Genomic DNA, 15,079 nt, shown 5'->3' with positions numbered 1-15,079 from the left:
CCCGCCTTGTCCTCCCAAAGTTTTGGGTGGATGGGCTGGTGCGTGAGCCATAGCACCCAGCCCATCTTTTTCCTATAACTTAACTTTTTAAAATAAATTCAATCAAAAGTTGTAGATTTGGGGGCAATAAAATGTTCTAAAATTGACTGGCCAGGCACAGTGGCAGGTGCCTGAAGTCCCAGCTACTTGGGAGAATGAGGCAGGAGGATCACTTGAACCCAGGAGTACAAAGCCAGCTTGGGCAAGATAGTAGGACCCCCATCTCTAAAAAACAAATGAATAAATGAAATAAAATTGACTGTGGTGACTGACTGATGGTGGAATGACTCTGTGAAAGTACTAAAAACCATTGAATCATGAATACTAAATGGATGAATTATAAGGTATATGAATTATATTGCAATGACACTGTTCTCTTGGTTTGGTTTTTTAAGAGACAGGGGTCTTGCTATGTTGTCCAAGTTGAACTCAAACTCCTGGGCTCAAATGATCCTCCCACCTCAGCCTCCTGAGTAGCTGGAAATACAGGTCTGCACCACTGTGCATGTCTTTTTTTTTTTTTTTAAGTTATAGAGAATCCAAAATGAATAAATAGCCATGTCCATTTAAACAAGTATTTTCTCTCAAAGGACCCAGACTTCAGTTTTGTTTCTCTTATCAACTGTGTTCTATGTAAAAAAAAAAAAAAACACTTAGCCTAAGACATGTCTGTGGCCTCTATTCTTTCTTTTTTTAAACCTGGCAGCAAAGCCCATTTGTGTTTTTGCTCTATATACATGGTAGCACTATCTTTTCTAGTGAGGATTCTTCACGGCAAATGAGGATATAAACTAACCAACAGAAAGGCTTTACCTCACTTTCCCAGATGCCCTGCTAGCACTCTTCTCTTGCTCCTTCTCCCCTACAAACATGAACTTTGTCTTTCTTATTACTTTACAGGAGAATAAGTTACCATTACAATATAGTTTGCTCCAGTAACAGGCTCCCATTGGTTAAACTGACTTGTCAACCTGTTCCTCTTTGTGCAGGCCCCTCTGACTCGTCTTCCTATGTAACATGAGCTAAACCAAAAGGCTCAAGTTCAAACTGAAAGCTCCCCATTCTACAAGAGCTAAAAAATAACCCCACTGTCCCACTAACTTGAATCTCAATAAAAACAGATCACCACAAAAATTGCAAGTACTCCTTAGTCTCCTCCCTCGAGTTTGCGGCAAACTTCCAGATATTTCCAGAACCACAAAGTAATGAAATACACTGCTCTTTTGGCTACGTTACAGTGATTTGGGGAAGGCTTCTAGAATGTAGCAGATGTAGACACTTCCTATCCTGGGCTCCTGCCAAAGCACAAGGCTTTTTGAAAAGCCTGAGCTGTCTGAAGAGTCTAGAATTTTCCGTTTAAACAGATTTCTATTCTAATTTTCTTCATGGATAAATGCTATTTGCAGAAAATACAAATGTTTTCACTGTACTAACAGAAGGCTAATCACAAATGTTATCTAAACTTTTAACTCTGATAAGAGAGTTTAGATTTGTCAGAAAACAGGTTATTTTGCCATTGTTAAAATATATTGTCACTAAAGTTTTTTGTCATTTCTCATTGTCCTTAAATCTCACAAGGAATTAAAAACCATTAGCCTACAGAAATAACTAAAAATAACCAGCTTAAGATAGTATTTTTCTTCAAATAGCATGAAAATATTTTAAGAATGACAGAGCCTATGTAAAAATTCAAAACAATCATAGAAAAAATAAGTATCTTTACCGTACATCATGTTTCAAAATAAATTCTAGATGGATTACATAGTTATAATCAACAAAACAAAGTAAAACAAACAGCAACAACAGAATAGTTATCAGATCTCTAAAAGCAGAGAATTTCTAAACTTAAAAATAAGAAAATGCCCGGGCACAGTGGTTCACACCTGTAATCCCTGTACTTTGGGAGGCCAAGGCAAGAGGATCGTTTGAACTCAGGAGTTTGAGACCAGACTGGGCAACATAGCAAGACCTCATCTCTACAAAAAAAAATATATATATATATCAAAAAATTAGCTGGGCATGGTGGCATACACCTGTGGTCCCAGCTACTTGGGAGGCTAACGCAGGAGGATCACTTGAGACCAGGAGGTTGAGGCTGCAGTGAGCCATGATCTTGTCACTGCTCTCCAGCCTGGACAACAAAGTGAGACCTCATCTCAGGGAAAAAAAAAAAAAAAAAAGAGAGAGAGAGAAAGAAAACAACCTATCAAAAGCCAGATGGAATTTGAATACACAAAATAAGCTTATGTGTGAGGAAAAAAGAAAAAAACTTTAAAACTCAAACTAGAAAATCATTTAAAGAAAATAGAGCACTTTTAAGGAGCTCATACAAATCAATAAGAAAACCACTAAGATGTTAATAGACAAGTGGATAAAGAACTTGGAACTCACAAAAAGGAAAAGTTGTTAGCTCAACAAAAAATGCTCAAACTTATTAGTAATTAATGATATAAAATAAGACACCATTTTTGCCCATCAAGTGAACAATTAACAAGCAAAATTATTTAATGTTGTTATATGCCAAGAAACTTAAAATGAACACATCCTTTAACTTGTAGAGTTAAATGAAAAAACAAGATTTAAAAATTATCATACAACCCTGGTGGAATCTATACTGACTAAGATTATGTTTTCATTACCACAACACAAAGTTATAAATAAATTAACACTGGTCAAAACAAAGAAAAAATTAACATCATAATATGGTCATAACTATGCAAGAACATATGCAGAGGAAATTCACCAAAGTGTAATTGTCTCTGGTTAGCAAAACAGTAGATAATTTTCTTTTTTTTTTTTTTTTTTGAGACAAGAGTCTCATTCTGTTGCCCAGGCTGGAGTGTAGTAGCGCAGTCTCGGCTCACTGCCACCTCTGTCTCCCGGGTTAAAGCGATTCTCCTGCTTCAGCCTCCCAAGTAGCTGGGATTATAGGCATCTGCCAACACGCCCGGCTAATTTTTGTATTTTTAGTATAGACGGGGTTTTGCCATGTTGGCCAGGCTGGTCTCGAACTCCTAACCTCACGTGATCTGCCTGCCTCAGCCTCCCAAAGTACTGGGATTACAGGCGTGAGCCACCACGCCTGGCTGATAATTTTCTTTTATATCTCTGTATTTTCCAGACCTCCTGTAATATATTTTTATAGTAACAAAAAAATTAACTTCATACAAAATAATAAACCTAAAGCATTAACTCTTATATTAAGATACCCTAAACCTTTTAAGAAGTAGTTAATTACTCTCTAACAAAAGAGTAACTAACAAATAATATAAGGTTTTGAGCATATTCCATTTTCTAGTTCTATAAGCCTCTACATTTCACTTTCTTTTTCAAAGATACTTAAGCCTAAACTGGGTACAGTGGCTCATGACTGTAATCCCAACATATTGGGAGGCTAAAGCGGGAGGATCACTGGAGGCTAGGAGTTTGAAACCAGCCTGGGCAACACAAGGAAACCCCAATTCTATAAAAAAAAATTTTTAAATAGCCAGGTGTGGTGGTAGTCCCAGCTACTCAGTAGGCTGAGGCTGGAGGATCACTTGAGTCTGGGAGGTAGAGGCTGCAGTGGGCCATGAATGGGCTACTGCACTCTAGCCTGCGTGAGAGAGACTCTGTACCCATAAAAATAACAGTAAGGACAGGTGTGGTGGCTCACGCCTGTAATCCCAGCACTTTGGGAGGCCAAGGTGGATGGACCACCTGAGGTGAGGAGTTCAAGGACTAGCCTGGCCAACATGGTCCCTGTCTCTACCAAAAATACAAAAATTAGCCGGGCGTGGTGGCAGGCGCCCGTAATCCCAGCTACTCAGGAGGCTGAGGCAGGAGAATCACTTGAACCCAGGAGGCAGAGGTTGCAGTGAGCCGAGATCGCGCCACTGTACTCCAGCCTGGGTGACAGAGCAAGACTCCGTCTCAAAAAAAAAAAAAAAAAAAAAAAAGTTTTGTTTGTACAATATGCATTTTAGATTTCTTAAACTTAAATATAAATTATGAAGTGAAGTAAGGCAAACAATTCCAAATTCAGCAGTTTTCATGAAACTTCATTCAAGACTAATTGTGTTGTTTCGGAGACAGGGTCTGGCTCTGTTGCCCAGTCTGGAGTGCAGTGGAGCAATCACAGTTCACTGCAGCCTTGACCTCCAGGGCTCAAGCGATCCTTCCACCTCAGCTTCCTGAGTAGCTTGGACTACAGGCTTGTGCCACCATGACCGGTCAATTTTTTAAATTTTCTTTTATTTCTTGTAGAGTTGGGATCTCCTTATGTTGCCCAGGCTGGTCTCCAACTCCTGGACTCAAGCAGTTTTCCCGCCTGAGCCTCCCAATGTGCTGGGATTACAGGTGTGAGCCACCGTGCCCAACCCAAGAATGAATTTTATACAGCAGTTATACTACTTGAAAAATGATTATTTGAGGGAAAAAACTGGCATTCTCTTTAGAAAATGACCGTTATATACAAAGAATAACCAATCACAGGAAAAAATTTTAAAAAGTTCATTTGCAACAGCAACACTTAATTACCTGGGAATAAACAAGAAAACTTTCAATATGCCCTAAAATTAACACATTAAGACCATTTTGAAGTTTAAGACAATAAACTGGCCAGGCTTGGTGGTTCATGCCACCGAGGTGTATGTAATCCCAGCACTATGGGAGGCCAAGATGGAAGGATCACTTGAGCTCAAGAGTTCAAGACCAGCCTTGGCAACATGGTGAAACTCAATCTTTACCAAAAAACACAAGTATCAGCCAGGCATGGTGGCATGCTCCTGCAGTCCCAGCAACTCAGGAGGCTGAGGTGGAAGGACTGCTTGAGCCCAGGAGGCAGAGGGTACTATAAGCCATGATTGTGCCACAGCACTCCAGTCTGGACGACAGAGTGAGTCCATCTCATTAAAAAAAATTATCTTCATAACTTTGGATTAGGCAATTAATCATAACGCTTAGGCAACAGTTTCTTAGATATGACACCTAAAGCACAAGAAGCCAAAGAAATAAACAAATTGAACTTTGCCAAAATCTAAAACTGCTGTGCTTCAAGAAAGTGAAGACAACATAAAAAAGTATTTGCAAATCACATTTCCGATCAGGTTTAGAATCCAAATATATAAAGAACTCAGAACTCAATAATTTTTTTTTTTTTGAGACAGAGTTTTGCTCTTGTTGCCCAGGCTGGAGTGCAATGGCACAATCTCAGCTCACTGCAACCTCCACCTCCTGGGTTCAAGCAATTCTCCTGCCTCAGCCTCCCGAGTAGCTGGGATTACAGGCATAAGCCACCACGCCTGGCTAATTTTGTATTTTAGTAGAGACGGGGCTTCTCCATGTTGGTCGGGCTGGTCTTGAACTCCCGACCTCAGGTGATCTGCCCGCCTCGGCCTCCCAAAGTGCTGGGATTACAGTTGTGAGCCACCGCACCCGGCCAGTAATTTTTTTTAATGGGCAAAAGATTTGAATAGACATTTCTCCAAAGAGGCAAGTACGTGAGAAGATGTTCAACATCATTCATCACTATGAAAATGCAAATCAATTCCACAATGAGATACCACTTCACTGCCACTTTGATAGCTACAGTAAAAAATGACTAGTGGGTACAGTGGCATACACCTGTAGTTCCATCTACTTGGGAGACTGAGGCAGGAGGATCACTGGAGTCTAGGAGTTTGAGCATATAAGTGCACTATGATTGCACCTGAGAATGGCCACTGTACTCCAACCTGGGCAACACAGTGAGACTTCATCTCTTTAAAACAAAAAGTGACACACAATTACAAGTATTGACAAGGACAGGGAGAAACTGGAACTCTGATACATTGCTGGTAGAAATGTAAAATGAGGCAGTTGGTCTGGAAAACAGTTTAGTTCCTCAAAAAAGCTAAACAGAGTAACCATATGGCCCAGATATTTCACTCATAGGTCTATACCCAAAAGAAATGAGAACACATGTCCACACAAAAACTTGTGCATGAATGTTCATGGCAGCAGCATTATTCATAATAGCCAAAAGGGTGGAAATAACCTAAATATCCATTAGTGGGTAAACAAAGTGTGGTTCTATCCATACAATGGAATATTATTTGGCTATAAACGGAAATGAAGTACTGATATATGTTATAACACAAATGAAACTTGAAAACATTAAGTAAAATAATCTCTAGAGACAAAAGTAGATTAGTGGTTGCCCAGGGCTAGGCAAGGGACAATCAGAGTGACTGCTACTGGGTCTGGGGTTTCTTTTTGGAGTGAAATAAATGTTTTAAAATTGATTGTTGTGGTAACACAACTGTGAATATATTAAAAGTCACTGAAATGCATACTTCAAAGGGAAAATTGTATGGTACAAAAATTATTACTCAATAAAGCTGTTTTTAAAAAATTAAAAAGAAAACCGGCTAGGAGCGGTGGCTCATGCCTGTAATCCTGGCACTCTGGGAGGCCGAGGCAGGCAGATCACTTGAGGTCAGGAGTTCAAGACCAACCTGGCCAACATGGTGAAACCCCATCTCTACTAAAAATACAAAAATTAGCCAGGCGTGGTGGCACGTGCCTGTAAATCCCAGCTAATTGGGAGGCTGAGGCAAGGAGAACTGCTTGAACCCAGAAGGCGGAGGTTGCAGTGAGCCGATATTGTGTCACTGCACTCCAGCCTGGGCAAGAGAGTGAGACTCCATCTCAAAAAAAAAAAAGGAAGTCAACCTAAGTTCTCATTTCACTTGGGTAAATACCTAGGAGTGGGAATGTTGGGTCATATTACAAGTGTATATTTACCTTCATAAAAAACTGCCAAACATTTCTCCACAGTAGCTATACTATTTGCCCTCCCAACAGCAAAGGAAGAAAGTTTCCATTGCTCCACATTCTTACTAGCATTTTGTATTGCCGTTTTTTCCTTACTTTCTCTTAATATCTTAATTTTCACAATAGGCATATAGTGGTATCTCATTATGGGTTTAATTTGCAATTCCACATTACTAATGATGTTTAATGCCTTTTTATTTTTTATTTTTGAGACAGAGTCTCACTCTGTCACCCAGGCTGGAATGCAGTGGCACAACCTTGTCTCACTGCAACCTCCGCCTCCTGGGTTCAAGTGATTCTCATGTCTCAGTCTCCCAGGTAGCTGGGATTACAGGCACGTGCCACCACATCTAACTTAATCTTGTACTTTAGTAGAGACAGGGTTTCGCTATGTTGGCTGGGCTGGTCTTGAACTCCTAACCTCAGGTGATCTGACCACCTCAGCCTCCCAAAGTTCTGGGATTACAGGCATGAGCCACCATGTCCGGCCTATATTTAACACCTTTTGGGGTGTTTATCTGCTGTTCATACACCTTCCTGCATAGTGTCAACTCAAATCTTTTGCTCTTTTAAATTAAGTTGTTTACTTACTGAATTTTTTTAATAGAGATGGGGTCTCACTGTGTTGCCCAGGCTGGTCTCAAACTCCTGGACTTTCAAGCAATTCTCCAGTCTTGGCCTCCCAAAGTTCTGGAATTACAGAAGTGAGCCACCATGCCCAGCTTTGAGTTCCTTATACAGTCTATTTTTGGTCAAATATGTGATGGGGAATATTTTCTCCCAGTCTGTGAAGTCTTTTTATTCTCTCAACAGAGTGTTTGGAAGAACAGAAGTTCTTAATTTTGATGAAGTCTAATTTATCAGTTCGCTCATTTATGAATCATGTTCTCGGTATCATGTTCAAGAAATCTCCGCCTGACCCATGGTCAAAAATATTTTTGTCCGGCCAGGCACGGTGGCTCATGCCTTAATCCCAGCACTTTGGGAGGCCAAGGCAGGCAGATCACGAGGTCAGGAGATCGAGACCATCCTGGCTAACACAGTGAAACCCCATCTCTACTAAAAATACAAAAAATTAGCCGGGCGTGGTGGCGGATGCCTGTAGTCCCAGCTACATGGGAGGCTGAGGCAGGAGAATGGTGTGAGCCTGGGAGGCAGAGTTTGCAGTGAGCCGAGATCCCGCCACTGCACTCCAGCCTGGACGACAAAGCGAGACTCTGTCTCAAAAAATATATATATATTTTTTTTCCTATGTTTTCTTTCAAATATTTTATAGCTGTACATTTTACTTCACAATCTATGAACCTTTTTAAAATAGAAATGGGTCTCACTCTATTGCCAAGGCTAGTCTCAAACTCCTGTGCTCAAGCAATCCTCCTGCCTCAACCTCCCAAAATGCTGGGATTACAAATGTGAGCAACCAGACCCAGCCTATGAACCATTTTGAACTTATTTTTGCATAGAGTGTGAAGTACAGATTGAGGCTCTAATAAAGAAAAAGATTTCATTTTGATATTTGAGTGCGGATTGCTTTCAAGTCCCACACTTCTCTCCCTTTTGTCCCACATCTGGGTAAGTCTGTAAGAAAGCCCAGGTATTCCCTCCCTTGGTATTGGTGTGAAGTTGAAACCACGTAAATACCACACATGGGAACCATCAAACAATTTCCACCTTTTGGTCACAATGAAAACCAAAGCCACCCACCCTGTTTCACTTTTGCTTCATTCTGGACTAAACCTAAGTCCTTGACCTTGAGGAATCCTTTTGCTGTTTACTGTGTAAGTAAACTTTATTTCATATCCATTGGTGGATTCATGTCATTTGTCCCTATATTCATATAAATTCCTGGGCAAGGGACTGACTGCCCAGTGTCCAACAGTGGATACTTGGTGTCCCAATAAAACAAAGATTCTTTTTTTTCTTTGCATATGAATATTCAACTGTTCCATACTATCCTCTATTGAATTGCCCTTACACTGTTTCAAAATGAACTGACAATTTTTGTGTGACTAAGTTCTCTATTTTGTTCAATTGATCCGTATGTCTACCTTTTCTCCAATGATAGTTCTCAGCTATTCATTCTTGGGTTTTACTGAAGTTCCAAAAATCAAAGAACTTTGATTCCTGTAATGGGAATATCTAGAGAAACTTGTGTTTAACTGACTCTGCAGAGATGAAGGCCAAATTCTCATATGTACCTATAGCATTACTCAAATGCTATTCTTAGTACAAAAAAGTTAAATATACTCATCTCTGAATATGAGCTATTCAGACCAAGGCCACTCAGGTCAGAGTAAAATACTCAAAAGCTAGCTTTAGCAGTCCCTTTCCTCCTAACAAATGGATTATTGCTCTGAGGCCCAGGTATACTCAGTTTCATCCCTCCCAAGGCTATTCTGCCAAAATTCCACTTTTATTTACCCCAGTCTACCCCTTCTCTTTCTAGCCTTCAATTCTCTCTCTATTCTAATGCCAGATCCAAATTTCTCAAGTTGAGGTAAAGACAGACAAAATAAGACCATATATACTACAATAGGGATAAATGAATTAGTGGTTGCAGAGGATGTGAATCTAGATATGCATTTCCATTCAGTGCTACAGATTTAATATCTAGTAAAATGTTAGCCACATGGTGATACATCATGTACTTTTTATGACCTACTTCTCCTATGAAACATTTCTCATCATTCTTGATTCTCCTACAGTCTACTGGGCATATTGTAAATGTCTTTTTTTTTTTTTTTTTTTTAAAGAGACAGGGTCTTGCGCCATTACCAGGCTAGAGTGCAATGGTGCTATCATAGCTCACTGCAGCTTCCAACTCTTGGGCTCATGCGATCCTCCCACCTCAGCCTCCCAAGTAGTTACACTACAGATATCTGCAACCTCATGCCCTATTAATTAAAAAAAATTATTTTTGTAGAGAGATGGGGTCTCACTATGCTGACCAGGCTGGTCTTGAACTCCTGGCCTCAAGTGATCCTCCTGCCTTAGCCTTCCAAAGTGCTGGGATTACAGGCATTAGCCACCATGCCTGAGCAACACAGTAAGACCCTGTCTCTAAAAAAAAATTTAAATATAAATTTAAAAATTAAAAAATTGGTTCAAGTTTACTGTAGTTATACAGGTTGATAAAATAAACCACTAAATTACAGTCCTCTCTTTGCACTACTTATAATGGAGAAACAGCTCAAGTGTCCAACAAGAGAGTAAGGATGACCAGGCATGGTGGCTCACGCCTATAATCCCAACACTTTGTGGGGCAGATGGGAGAATCACTTGAGGCCAGGAGTTCAAGACTGGGCTGGTCAACAGAGCAAGATCCCATATCTACAAAAAATTTAAAAATTAGCTAGGCATGGTGGTGTGCACCTGTACCCCGAGCTACACCCGGAGGCTGAGGCAGAAGGATTGCTTGAGCCCAGGCGTTCAAGGCTGCAGTGAGCTATGATCACGCCACTGCACTCCATCCTGGGCAACAGAGCAAGATCCTCTCTCCAAAAAAAAAAAAAAAAAAAAAAGAAAGGTTGAGTGTACTAATTCCACATAATATTACTATTTAAGAAAGAAATGAATAAACAAAATATGGACACATTTTTATGAAACACTAAACATGAGGAAGAGGAAGTCCCAATATAGTACCCATTCACTAATGACAACTAGGTAAGAAGTCTGAATCTCTATAATGTATTTTTAGCAAATATCAAACCAAATATACTAACAGTCATACTGATCATCCAAAGGAAGACAAGGAAAAAGAATGTTTTTCATCACACAGAGTTTAAAAACTGCTGGAGTAACCTAAATGAGAGTCCTTTTGAATTGCCAAAGCTTTTGTTTAGGTACAATACTTATTCAGCTAGAGAAAAACTAATGACAGGGCAGCTTCAATTTATACAAATAAATTTTCTTGAATAGAAACACAAAGCTTTGGCCGGGCACAGTGGCGTGATCACACCTGTAATCCCAGCACTTTGGGAGGCCGAGGCGGGCGGATCACAAGGTCAAGAGATTGACACCATCCTAGCTAACACGGTGAAACCCCATCTCTACTAAAAATACAACAAATTAGCTGGGCGTGGTGGCGGGCAACTCTGGTCCCAGCTACTCGGGAGGCTTAGGAGAATGGTGTGAACCCCAGAGGCAGAGCTTGCAGTGGGCCGAGATTGCGCCACTGCACTCCAGCCTGGGTGACAGAGTGAGACTCCGTCTCAAAAAAAAAAAAAAAAAAAATATATATATATATATATATATATGTGTGTGCACACACACATACTCATTTTATTTGGATTTTTTATATATATTCATATATTTATACACACACAACACATTATGGTTTAATTACAAGATTCAAGATCTCACTGCAAGAAAAGCAATAAAGCTTAATGCCAAGAGCCTGTGCAATTACTTCCAAGCCTGTTCCACTTTCAATGGAAAACCAAAGATAAGTTACCATATATAGGAGGGAGCATGCAATGTGATATACTTTCACAGACTACACAATTTAGCAGTTTAACAATTCTAACAACCTATTAACTTTTGCTAAAACCCTTTTGGCAAAAATGTATTAGGGTCACCCACATATACAAGTCCAGTCAGACTTACACGCCCAAATCAATTTTCAGAAATATTCAATACTGCCTCAAGACACCTAGATACCCTTAAAGAGTAGCTTCACATCTCTTACTTTTTAGGGGTTCTTATAAGAGAGTTCATGGATGGACTTGAGTGGGGGAGCAGGAAGTGACATATAACATTCCATGAAGGGTGTATTTGCATTTTCTGACCTAGGACCACAGATTCCATTAGATTCTAAAAGGATTTCATGACCTTAAAATAGTTTGAGAACCACTATTATGTATCTCACAGGTCAACCAAAGAGCAATAATTATATCCTAGTTGATAACTGGTTACTAAGTAAAATAAAGCATTCCTTCCACAGAAAGGCAGGCTCACAAGCTTTATGGCTGTCCCAGCTCTTGCTGCATCCCTGGAATAAATGCCGTCTGAACTTAATTGCCCTACTGAAAAATACTGCTTTTCAGTATACAACTTCCTCTGCAGTAATAGAAAAAGTTAACGACTGCTTGCCGAAAAGCCAAGATTCATCCGCAACAACCCATACCACACAGGCAATATAAAACTTTTTTTTTAAATTGTCTTTTGCACTGTCTAATTTTTTTTGGCATAATTAAAAGTTGTACACATTTTTCATCTGTTTTACCATCTAAGTTACCAAAACACAAAATGGTCAATGTAATTATCCTTCTACCAAAGTCCTGGTTTTCAGTACCTCAAAATGAAACTCATTTCAAAATGTCAATAAAAATAGCACTACCCATTTAAAAGAGAAATGATCCTTTTCCTAGTTAGTCTATGTAAATCTAAGAGGCATTTGCCATCAGCTATCAAAAACAATGGCAGGACTTAAGGCACAACGTCTCAAAACCAAAACTGACTATGACTTTTATTAAAGGTAAGTGATAAAATCTCTGTTTCCCACATAAAGAAAAATGCAAAATTTGAAGTTCACGTTTCAGATTCTTAAATTATGCTCACAAGGTTAAAAAAAATCACGGGGTGTGTATTCACATTTCAAATCAAGACAAAATATAGTTGAGGTTGTTCACGTTCAGCTTCTTGAATACATCCTCTTAGGATACCCATTTTCTCCATAGAAACTTGATTTTAAAAATCCCTTTAAACGTTTAAATTAACTTCCAATGTTCCTGCTTTGCAGACTGAATTTTTCATCTGATTATTTTAGGAAAAGACAAGCCTCATTCATAAGCTATGTCTAAACCTAAAAGGGGAAATACGTTTCTAACCAGAACTTTAAAAAAAAGGAGAGTAAAAAATTGATGAAAGAACACTGCTGCCACGTCTTTGCCCTTCCCCCCTTCACGTAGTGGCTATTTCATCCCCTCCGAGTGCATTCCAAGGGAAAGTCCAAGAACCACCGCTCTCGGAGAAACCAGAAACAGTTAAGTGGAAATTGGCAAGTCTCTTTGGCCTTTTAGATCAATTCCTACAAGAGGATCTAGCTGCTTCTTTAACCCTTTTTTTAAAGAAAACAGTGCAAAATTCCGAGTCTTCACTCAATCCGGAACGCGTAAGATGTTAGCATCTAAACATTGAATTTGTATTCAACAGATTAGATTATTTAGGAGAAAGAGACTCATAGTTATCATACCATCCTTCCTCCCCATTGAAACATACATCCGGGGGCCAGCCATGTAATCCAACTCAAAATCCTCACACAACCATGTAATTTGTTGGACTGATGTGGACTTTTAAAAGCTGCAAATTCTCGGGAGACAGAGCCAAAGAGACACAGAGACAGAGACTGAAAGAGCTCTTATCTCTTTTTTAAAAAAGTTGTGGGGAAGAAGAGGGAAGGAAGCTTCCCTGACGACGAGGTGACCCGAGAGCCTACTTCCTCGGCGCTAGGAGCACAAAACTCGGCGCCCCGGGCTACGTCTGGCTGCTAATACTGCACCGCTGCGCGCAACAGATGAGTTCAGCCGGAACTTTCTGGGGAGGTCCCCCCAGCTCCCGGCGACTTTCGATAGGGCAAAAATGCCTGGCGCGTTTCGGATTCAGCTCCAAGCCTTAAAATCCGCTCTCCACCGCCACTTGCGAACCATCTGCGGCTGTGGCGGTCAAAAACTCACGCCCCGCGCTCGCGTTCCCCTTAGCCTCGTTAGGGAGGACCAGGTGCAGGGAAACTTGGGGGAAAAAAAAAAATTCAACAGGGTGATTCCTCCCCGGGAAGGAAAATTCAAGAAAGTCCTGGTCCCTGGGGCGGGGACTGAGGCTGCAGCAGCCCAAGCGGTCCGAGGCACACCGAGGACGGAGGTAGAAAGGGGGGCACGAAGGAGCAAGGTCGCCGGGAGTCGCGTGGCGCAGGGAGAGGGGCCGAGTCTCCCGAGGGGAAGGTACCGAGGCTGCTGTGGTAACCTGGGGAACCCCCGGCCCAGAAGTCCCACCACAGCTGAGAGGAATGGATCGCCGCAGCTGTCCAAGAAGGTCCACGGCTGCCCAGTGGCCTCAGTCTCAGTCTCCCGGGTCGAGGGAGCGTCTCACCTGGAAAGTGGGACAGGAGGGCGGCGCGCTCTTCAGTCCCCTGTTGCCTCCACTCGGAGCGGCTACTTCCTGCCCTCAGCCCGCTGGCGGCGCAACTGGGCAGCAGAGGGAGCCCGTTAGCCCTTTTATAACCTCTAGGCCGCGACGGCAGCGCCAGGGAGGAGGCGACTGCAGCCCTCGCTACGTGAGCTTGATCACACCAGCGCTCCGGCGACTGCGCAGGCGCCAAGCTCGGGCCTCCCTGCTGCCCCCACCCGTGGCCGGCCCGTGGAATCTGAGGCTGGGAGGAGTGGGTGGGACCGGCCGCCGTGGTGTGGGTAAGCGGGCCTGAGATGTAACGCGCCTGCGCAGGGTTCTCGCCCCGCCAGCGTTACCGTAGTTACCACGGGGTTTCCCCGCTCCTGTTCAGTTTGCCTCTTTGATTTCAGGGTCCGCGTCAGGCCTAAGCGACGAGGCCACCAGCCATAAAGTATCTTAAAATTGAGAAGAGGAACGTGGGAGTGTAGAAAATAAAGAAGAATTTTTATAGGGTGGAAAATAATAGATATTCTGTCTTGGTATCTCAGCTGTCTTGTCCCTAAAGGCTTTTTGCTTTGCTAAACTCCCTCTCACATCTCAGCACTCTTTTTATACTAACGTTGCTCTATCTCCTACCTTTATACCTTATCAGTAGATAATAGACTGAGAGCTCCAGGGTCAGGTTATCTGAATTCAAATCCTGCCTCAGTCCTGTGTGTAACACTAGGCGTTAACAACGTCTCCGTATCCGTTTACTCATCTGTAAAATAGGAATGACGATACTATCCATCTCGTAAGCTTCTTGTGAGAATAAAATGAGGTAATGTATGTAAAGCACTTAACACATGCCTCACACACAGAAATGACTTGGTAAATATTAGATTCTCCAGTAACATTAATTTATATAAGGCACCCAATGTTGCGTTTGATCTTTGTCTAACATTTGCCTTAGTTATAAAGTAACCCAAACCGAGGGTTTCTTTATATCTCCCTGTACTACGAGGGAGAATACAATGAAGGAGATAATTTTTCCCTTGTCAGTGAAACAGAAAAATGAGTTGCTAAGACTTGTTATTCATTAAGAATTGTGGTTTCTAAAGTTTTCCATGTATGCTAAAAAGTATAGCAATAATTAACATTT

General features: G+C 41.3%; 1 protein-coding gene across 2 annotated transcripts in view; it reads right to left on the bottom strand.

Moving 5' to 3' along the window:
* Positions 1-14,131, bottom strand: part of P4HA1 (prolyl 4-hydroxylase subunit alpha 1) — a 93,128-nt gene extending 78,997 nt beyond the window's left edge. The window contains exon 1 of one of the 2 annotated variants that reach the window (XM_007963074.3): positions 13,921-14,131. The gene's annotated coding sequence lies outside the window, so the exon portion shown is untranslated. The remainder of the gene's footprint in view (positions 1-13,920) is intronic. The other variant, XM_007963073.3, reaches the window with a different exon arrangement.
* Positions 14,132-15,079: the final 948 nt, after the last annotated feature.

The sequence above is a fragment of the Chlorocebus sabaeus genome, chromosome 9 (genome assembly GCF_047675955.1).
Source record: "Chlorocebus sabaeus isolate Y175 chromosome 9, mChlSab1.0.hap1, whole genome shotgun sequence".
In the NCBI taxonomy this organism is placed as follows: domain Eukaryota; kingdom Metazoa; phylum Chordata; class Mammalia; order Primates; family Cercopithecidae; genus Chlorocebus; species Chlorocebus sabaeus.
This window is presented reverse-complemented; position numbering and strand designations above follow the sequence as displayed.